We start from the raw sequence: 10,699 nt of genomic DNA on the forward strand, positions 1-10,699 counted from the left end.
CTAGATTCTTTCAATTAGAAACTCTGATACCATGCTGAATTCAATGATGGAAGCAAATTCAGTGTGTGCCCAATCGATTGAGTAAGTGGAAAAGAGAATTGAATGCAAAGAAAATGATCGAGTTGTAACAGAATTGGGAGAAATGACCTCTCTTACTTTGTACAGTATGAGATACAAGTATTTATACACATTTGATTAATTATGGTCTACTTAACTAACAAGTAACTATCTGGGTTAAATTATCAACTAACTATGAGTAAGTGAGCTAACTAATTAATAGATGGAGTAACAGACAAAGTTACATGTGTAAAACTAGCACTATCTTCTACACATTGCAGTGACTCTCAAACTTCTTGAAATATCAGTTCACTCTCAGTAATCCATTGACACATAGGTAATCTTCCAAAGAAAATTTAAAAATTGCAATTATTAAGGAAGTAATAGAAGATAATCTGGTAATCTTAGCGGGGTGTAAAGCCCACACGGTAACCAAAAATAAGCTCCAAAACTGACAACCTATATTTGAACTTACCTTTGGAATAAAACCGAATTACATATATGTACGTACGTTGACGCAGAAGGCGATAGGAAAGACGTGTATGGAAGAAAGAAGAGCTTCTTCTACTATTAAAGGAAATAAGTGAGTGAAAGGAAAAATCATGACGTTGAAATTTTGGCACTGGGATACGCCGTGATGCCTTTGGCCATTCGAATAAATTTGCACATACAAAAGGAAAATTTGTGTATGATTTGGGCCCCAAGTCCTATTTTCCTTCTTTTTTTCCCATCAACAATTTATTTAGTATATTTCTTTCATTCACAAAATTAGTCATTTTGACAAACTAAATTTGTTTGAAAATGCTTGACGTTTTAGAAAAAATAGGTCATTTAGTAGTATTTTTCTCAATTATGCTCTTACTGTTCTAATTAGTGATTGTTAATTAAGTGTGACAGTTTAATAGAGATAAAAAATAGTATAGACAAATTTGAGTATAATTAAGTCCATAAAACATATTTTTAAGGAGTGTACAAAAACAAAAAAGACTGATAATATGGACAACTGCAGAAGGTGGCAATACACAAGAAAGGATCGAATGTGTCTCCAATTGTCCCGCTAGTTTCGTATAAACTTTTAGCATCTTAATCAGCGTAATTATGAACTTTCCCAAGGAAGAAAACAATTTAGATAAGTATATATATTTAGCTGCTTTCGTTGACTGAAACATAAGTACTGCAAGTACCTTACATATTTCATAGTTGCTTTAATGTAAGAATATCACTTTGTTAGTTGACTCATATTACTTTAAAATGTAAATGAGACATGGTCTGACTTTCCGAAAAATGTTCAAAAATAAATGCATTAGAGTAAAGGAAAAAAGTGCAACACGCGTACGGAAAACCAGGCAAGTATTGTGCTACTCATTCTTAAAATTTTCCTAGTAATCAGGATTAAATAACAATTACGTCATTCATCTTCCAAACATTTTACTGCCATGATATCTAAATAAGGTATTCTTTTTTAAGCATAAATCTCTATGACCTTAAAAGATATTGCATTTGATACGACGGAAGTCATTTTCATGAAAATTTTCAAAAGAAACTATTGCCATGTGTTTGATTGGTAAATAGACAATATCTCCATTCTTGATATTAAATATAAAAGATAACATTAGGAAATCAGAATGTTTTGATGAAACTTTTCAGTACTAAAATCCTTAGTAATAATAGTGAATCTATCTATATTATATTAAAAGGAGAGTAGTGAAGCATGTGATTAAGTCAAGTGGCAAGCTAAAATGAAGCCACTTGGCAATTTTAAGACAACATTAATTATTAAAAATTATAAATAAAAATATAATTAATGGAAGTAGTTTAATGAATCTTATACATAATCTAAATAGATCTTAGACAAATCTAATCTATACATGTATATTTGTATCTATATGTATATCTATATTTATATCTATATATTGATCCATTCATAGCTTTTTTCTATATTAGCTAGAAATATGGAAGTGAAAAATTAATTAAACATTAAAAAACTATAATAGAAAAAAATAAAAAAATACAGAAATACGTAAATTGAGATAATCTATGACTATTTATATTTTGGAGTATGTTAAAATATAAAATAAAATTAAAATTTATTTATGATATTAAAAATTTATTGAGTATAAAAATTAAATAAAGTCAAGCAGCAAAATAAGATCTTACTCAATCTATCTATATTATATTAAAAGGAGAGTAATGAAGCATGAAGTTAAGCCAAGTGGCGTATTGAAAAAAAGCCACTTGGCACTTTTATGGAATCTATTTGTTGGATTCTATTTGTATAACATTGAAAAAAATATTATTCGATATTCTTTTGTATCTAATTATTAATTGGATAAAAAATCTGTTGGGAAAGAAAGATGAAATCGAGCTATCCGTGAACATATATTACCATATCTAGATTATATTATATATAAGTTCATGGTTTCCGTCAAAAAATTATTATTTGATGTTCTTTTGTATCTAATTAATAATTAATTTTTTTTGGTGGGAATGAAATATGAAATAGAGTTGTCCGTGAATATATATAACCATATTTGGAGTAATATTACATATGACAAATATTCTGTTGAAATATAAAATTAATACTTTGAGTTAATATGGGTAAGAGAAAAAGGTATGAAATATTCTGCTGACATAAAAATGGAAAGAAAAAACTCTTTCCAAAAACGTGTTATGGACCAAAGTCCAAAAATAAGTAAAAGAAAAAGATCATTGTGACATGACAATATATGATTACTCACACTTGCCATACAAAATTACAGGATCATCGATTTCTAATACTATTAAGGATTTCTTTTATGGTAGGCATCCTTTTTCGAGAAAGAATCAACTATAATTTTATTTTGGATCTTACACATTAATTTTAAGTTGAAATAATAAATCTATATTTAGTACAAGCTTTGTATCTGACCTTATTTGCGAACAATATATATTAATATAGGTATCATATACATTACTATAAGTATCTTTAATTAAATTTTGTGTATAATTCAAATATGGTACGTATTCTTTTTCAAGAAAGAATTAATTAAATAAATATTTTGTCTTACGTCTATATTATGCTAAAAATAGACTGAAAAATTTAAGAAAGAATTAATTAAACTAAAATGTTCTCTTTTTAATGACCAAAGTAGAATCTTTTGGTCGTACACACAAAAAAAAGACACAATTTTCATTAAGCAGACCAATATACTATGATTATAGGTATCTTTAATTAAATTTTGTGTATAATTCAGTTATGGTAGGTATCCTTTTTTTTAGAAAGAATCAATTAAAATTTCGTTTTGTATCTTACACATTAATTTTAAGTTGAAATAATAATTCTATATTTAGTACAAGCTTTGTATCTGACCTTATTTACGAACAATATACATTATTATAGATATTTTTAATTAAATTTTGTGTATAATTCAGTTATTGTAGGTATTCTTTTTTAAGAGAGAAATAATTAAATAAACATTTTGTATCTTACATCTATATTTTATTAAAGGAAATAATATTGAAAAATGAACAAGAGGACAAAGGAAAAAGACAAGAAAAATTAAGGCTTGGTGGTTAACAAATTTTAATTAACCACAAAAAAAATGTTGAAAATTAAAATAAGCCAAAAGCTAAAAAATGAAGATCCATATCATTTTTTGCGCACTCACTCATACAAATTGATTTACACATACCTTTTTAAAAATTAGGATTTCATATACTTAAAAATTGATTTACTAGATTGTCTTTCCTTAGGAATCTTTATTTAAACAACTTTTGCTTATGTTTGGCTTCTCTACATTACTTAGGGTTTAGCTTCCACACAAACTTCTGCAAAGTATAGCTCCAAACTATAACTATATCAGCGAAATATTAATGTCCAAAATGAGTTGGAATTTAAAGGGTCGTGTTGTTAGATTATGACACATTCCAAATCGCGAGAAACTAGAAAATTCTAATTTAATTGAATTAATTATTCAAGATGAAAAGGTACATACTCTTTTACATGTTATTTTTTTCGAGTTGTGATATATTTTCTTCAACTTATGCGCCTTACTAACTTAAATTTCTTTTCAAATTTTTTATTTTAGGGAGATCGAATTCATGCAACTATTGGGATTTTCGTACTTTCAATACAAGCATTAGGAAATGTAAGGTATCTTACGCATAATTAGGTTTTCAATTTTCCAAAATGTTAGTGACAGGGGTTTACCAGAAATTCTTGAGTTTTTACTCATATTTTTTTTGTAGTGATAAACCTCAATACTGAGGACAACTTCTGAAAAATGCACTGCAATATGTAATGAGCATTTGCTACAAAAATGTTCTCTTAGGCACGTGCTACATATCAAGCAAATTGTATAGCATCATTATTTTTTATGGAACATTCATATCAAACAAATTGTATAGTATCATTATTTTTTATGGAACATTTATTAGGAGATGGAATGAAAGTTTTACTGGAGTCTTAAAATGTTTTAATACTTGGTTGTAAAGATGGTATTAACACTAACATATTAAACTTTATGGTGTAGATCGTTCTTTTTAATTATCCGCGCACCGCGCGGGTACTAATACTAGTAATATATTAAAAGGAGAGTAGTATGCATTGTGGTTAAGCCAAGTGGCAAGCTAAAATGAAGTCACTTGACAATTTTAGGACAACATTAATTATTAAAAATTATAAATGGAAACATAATTAAGGGAAGTAGTTTAATAAATCTTATACATAATCTAAATATATCTTAGACAAATCTAATTTCTCTCTCTCACTCTCACTATATATATATATATATATATATATATATATATATATATATATATATATATATATATATATATATATATTGTGTGTGTGTGTATTTGTATCTATATCTATATTTGTATTTATATCTATATCTGTATCTATATCTGTATTTATATCTATATATTGATCCACTCATAGATTTTCTTCTAAATTAGTTAGAAATATGGAGGTAAAAAATTAATTAAAAAACTATAATAGAAAAAAGTAAAAAATATAGAAAGACGTAAATTGAGATAACCTATGACTATTTATACTTTGGAGTGTATATATATATATATATATATATATATATATATATATATATATATATATATATATATATATATTATCCACTCATAGATTTTCTTCTAAATTAGTTAGAAATATGGAGTAAAAAATTAATTAAATAGAAAAAAATAAAAAATATAGAAAGACATAAATTGAGATAACCTATGACTATTTATACTTTGGAGTAAGTTAAAATATGAAATAAAATTAAAATTTACTTAAGGTATTAAAGATTTATTGATTTCAAAAATTAAAAAAAAATTCAGGCGGTAAAATAAGATCTTACATAAAATATACAATTATTTATAAGATAAAAAAAAATTAAATATCTATATATTGTATCTATATTATATTATATTATATTAAAAGGAGGGTAGTGAAGCATGATATTAAGCCAAGTGGCGTATTGAGAAAATATCACTTAGCATTTTTAAGACCTAATCTAAATAGATTTTTTAATTTAATAAGGATTAAAACAATTTAGATTTGCTCAAATCTAATTTATGGTAGAAATCAATTAAAATTGACACACATTCTTATAGTAAATAAATTTTGATAGCTTTACAAATATAATTATTCACTAACCACTTGATCTGTTTTCTTCATTTCATAATTTTATTATTTTTAAAAATAGTACATAAAGAAATAAAATGATAGTGAAAATATTATCATTAAATATAATGTGTTCCAATAGATAAGAAATTAATTTTTAGATTAATATCTAAATTGAGTGCAGTTATTGAAAGCATAAGATAATTTTTAAAAATGCAGTCCAATTAAAAATTAGAAGGATATAACTTTTTTGAAGATAAAATTCCTCTTCAAATATATAAAGAAAAATATTAAGAATAAATTAGAAATAGTGTGAGGATATTTATGCTAAGAATTAATTTATAAAATAAAATAAAGTGAAATAAAATACTTAAAATACTATTGATAAATTTAAATAACTCAAGAATTCAAGCAATTTTTTAAAATAAAATAGATACTTATTTTAAGATTAAAAAAATTCTAGATTTATCTATATTATATCAAAGGATAGTAATGGATAATTATATTAAATAAAGTCGCAACTTAATTAAAAGCCATATGAAACTGTGATAATACCATATATGTGACAACATAATCGCAAAAGTAAAAAAAATTATTAAAAATTTAATATTAGAAATGAAAGGAAAAGACTATTTTACTTAATATTAGAAAGTTCTTAACATTATGATGAGAATGCTCAAACTATGGATAGGACCACCAAAAATTAAAGTCTTACTAGATATAGAATTAAATTTTAAAAAATATAAAATAAATATCTAATATAAGTAATTTTTTAACGAAAACAAAAAATCAAATTTAATCTTGAAACTAAAAGGAAAGAAATTTTATTGCATGTAATACAAAAAAAAATATAAGAAAAACTCAATAGATTTGGAATATAATAATCAATGAACTTGTATATTACTATTTTAGACTAATCAAGGTTATAATTTAAAGTAAAATATGATATTATTTTGATTACAGGTAAAATATTAATACGAAAAATTAATTAAAAGTTTCTTAGTAGGGAATAGACTGTATAAAGAAAATAATAGAGATAGTATGAGGATATTTATACTCTAAATTATTTTAAAATAAAAAAGTAAATAATTGAATAATATTCAAAAATAATACTGATAGATTTAAATAGTAAAATATTTTCGAGTAAGAGGATAAAAGAGTAAAATATATTAAATTTCAAGAATAATAAAATAATGTTTATCTATAATTGTTAAAAGGATAATAAGTAAGATATTAAGTCAATTAGTAACTCGAAAAAAATCATATGAAAGTATAAGAATATTAAATAATAAATAATATAATAATTATAAGCAAAGAACAAAAAAAATGTGTAAATTTTAAAAGAATAAGACTTATTGGAGCTTGAGATAAAAAATAAAATGATACTAAGAATTTTATTAAAATAATATGATCTAATATATTCAAACGAGACAAATCGCCACATGACATATTTAGTATTTTTTTTAAATATTGATAACCAAACGAAATTCAAGTACTAAAATTAACCGGTTGGATTATATAAATATAGAAAAAGAAAACAGATTATCAACTAAGAGATTTGCAAAATGGTTTCATGTCTTACTTCTTAATTAGTATCTAATGATTACCTATAAATTTTATCTGGAAGGTTTATATTTTAAAGTTATTTATACATAATTCAAATAATTCACATCACAATCCGATATAGGCTGTGTTCGCGCATCGCGCGAATAATAATACTAGTAAGTATTAGTTAGAACAAGTAATCTGAGGTTCATAGTTATGATAATTGTAAGTATAACACTTCCTGCCCATAAGTGGGTAGTCATTTTTTTTCTTCTTCTTCATTCCAAACATCAGAAAATAATTTCCTCATTACAAACTCTTTTTTTCATAATGACTCACGTGATACCAAGCGCACCTCAAGTGAATGAGCTAACTCGAATAATTTCTTTGGGAAAGGATCAAATATATCCATGTACTACGAGAAAAGGTTTAAATATATCTATCATTAAATTTTGGGTCTAAATATAGTTTTGTCGTAATACTATTGGTTCAAATATACCCCTCTTCTGTTAAGTTTTTTCAAGGTGGACATCCAATCTTACGTGGCACTGACATTTGATGAGGTGGATACCACATGACATGTCATTTCACTATCCCTAATTCATATATAAAAGACTAAAATTTGAAATACAATATTTTTCATATATGGTAGCGGTAATGGTGACAATAATGGTGTAGAGAAAGAAAGTTTTAGTGGAAGAAAAAAAATAGAAGGGAGGGAAAATTTAAGAAAGTACTTCCCTTGGTATTAAATGGGTTGGAAAGAAGGTAAGCCTCGCACCCTCGTCGTCACTCGCTCGGCTTCGGCTTCAGCTTCGGATTGGGATTCGACCTAGGTCAAAGATCGATTGATTGATTAATTTTTTGGACAAATTTTCTTTCAATTATTTAACTAATTTAATTAATTATCAAAAAGTCAACCCAAAATAACCCAGAACCAGCGCACGCGATACCACATGTTCTAAAGTTTCTGAAAGGTTGCAAATTTTCAAAAACAGTGCCAAAAAATACTTACACTTACCCCTATCGAATAAACTGTTGGGATTGGAGGTAGAAATGTGAAGGGAAAGTGAGTTGTTCCCTTATACTTTGGAAAGAGCAATTGTCCCTCATTGGTAGTGGAAAGAAAAGGAAATGTACTTATATTAAGAAAGCACTTCCCTTGGTGTTAAATGGGTTGGAAAGAAGGTAAGTCTCACGTTGTCGTCGTCGCTCGGTTCGACTTCATCTTCAGCTTCGGATTTGGATTTGGATTTGGTTCCAGCTTACCGCAGAGTTTGTGGGGGAAATCTATCCTTACAACTAACCAAATACTTAATAGAGTACCCCACAAAAAACGTGGGGGTGTTACCTTTACCCAAAATGGTAAAAATTGGACCAAAAACTGTGAATTGTATTTTTATTGGATATGCAACACACAGTAAAGCATGTTGGTTTTTGCTTCATAAATTTGATAATCCATAAATTCATGTTAATATGGTAATTGAATCAGATAATGCTGAATTCTTTGAAAATATTTATCCGTATAAAAGTGAATGCAAGTCTTCAAATGAAAGTTCTAAATGACCACGAGAAGAACCAAAGGAAAATACTCCTAGTGAAGAGGATCCAAGGTGTAGCAAACGTCAAAGAACATCTGCTTCCTTTGTACCAGATTTTGTGGCATTCTTGCTTGAAAATGAGCCTCAAACTTTCAAAGCAGCTGTGTCATCTTCTAATTCAGCATTTTGGAAAGAGACAATCAATAGTGAGATTCAATAAATTTTGGATAACTATACATGGGAATTGGTTGATATTCCTCCAGGACTTTAGGTTCGAAATGGATCTTTAAGAAGAAAATGAAAACTGATGGTACTATTGACAAATATAAGACAACAAGATTATAGACAAAAGGAAGGCCTTGATTACTTTGACACTTACTCGCTAGTAATGAGGATAATATCTATTAGGGTGTTAGTGGCACTAGCGGCCGTGTATGGTCTTGAAATCCATCAAATAGATGTTAAAATAATTTTCTTAAATGGAGAGTTGGAGGAAGAAATTTACATGGAACAACTTGAGGATTTTGTGGTTCCTAGTAAAAAAAAAATAAAGTGTGCAAACTTGTTAAGTCGTTTTACGGACTTAAACAAGTACCTAAACAATGGCATGCTAAATTTGACCAAACAATATTGACAAATAGTTTTAAAATCAATAAGTGTGACAAATGTGTTTACATTAAAAACACTCCAGGTCATGAAGTCGTTGTTTGTTTATATGTTGATGACATGTTGATAATGATCAAAATATGGCAGATATAAATGCTACTAAGCGCATGCTGGCTAATAAATTTGACATGAAAGACTTAAGAGTTGCTGATATAATCTTACGAATCAGAATTCACAAGACTCCACAAGGTCTAGCATTATCACAGTCACACTATATTGAAATATACTTGACAAGTCAAGTATTTGAATTTCAAGATTGCCAAGACTTCAATTGACGTGAGTTATGCACTTAAAAAGAATAAAGGTGAAAATGACTCACAACTGGACTATGTGAGAGTATTGGAAAGTTTGATGTATATTATGAATTGTATGAGACTAGATATAGCATGTGCTATTAGCAAACTGAGTCGGTTTACAAGTAATACCAATCAAATACATTGGATGGCAATGAAATGAGTTTTGGTGTATCTGAAATATACCCAAGACTATGCTTTGATTGAGGGATATAGTGATGCAAAATAGATCATCGGATCATCTGAAGTTAAATTCATGAGTGGATATGTTTTCACAATTGGGGGTGGAGCAGTGTCTTGAAAATCATCCAAACACACGTGCATCGCCCGTCTAAGATAGAATCTGAATTCATAGCTTTAGACAAGGCCGGTAAAGAAGCTGAATGACTCCGAAATTTCTTGGAAGATATTCCATTTTGGCCCAAACCTTTGATACATATATGTATAAATTGTGATAGTCAAGCAACAATAGGTAGGGCAGAGAGTGTTATATATAACAAAAAATCTCGTCACATACAACGGAGACACAATATTGTTAGACAACTACTCTCTAGTGGTGTTATCACGATTGACTACGTGAAGTCAAGAGTAACGTATCGGATCCACTTATAAGAGGCCTATCTAGAGAGGTAGTTGAAAGATAGTCGAAGGGAATGGGGTTAAGGTCTAGGACAAGTCATCATGGAGGTAACTCTATCTAGCAGACCGGAGATCGCAAGAGCTAGGTTCAAAGAGATCACACAAAGTTATGAATGATAGTTCAACATTGTCAAATAATTCAACCCATTCTCGTGATGAAGACAATATTCAGAAATCAAAATAAAGTATTAAGGCTTTCTGATAAGTCAATAAAGCTTAAAGCTTCTTAATGATTTGCTAAGTCTAGCAGGAAATGATTAGATAATGTGTCTATAGGACTACACGTTTAGAAATCACTTATGTGGGTGTGAAGTATAAGCTGCTTTAAGGGGAATGAAAATAAAGGCCCATTCTCT

The sequence above is a fragment of the Nicotiana sylvestris genome, chromosome 2 (genome assembly GCF_000393655.2).
Source record: "Nicotiana sylvestris chromosome 2, ASM39365v2, whole genome shotgun sequence".
NCBI classification, from domain to species: domain Eukaryota; kingdom Viridiplantae; phylum Streptophyta; class Magnoliopsida; order Solanales; family Solanaceae; genus Nicotiana; species Nicotiana sylvestris.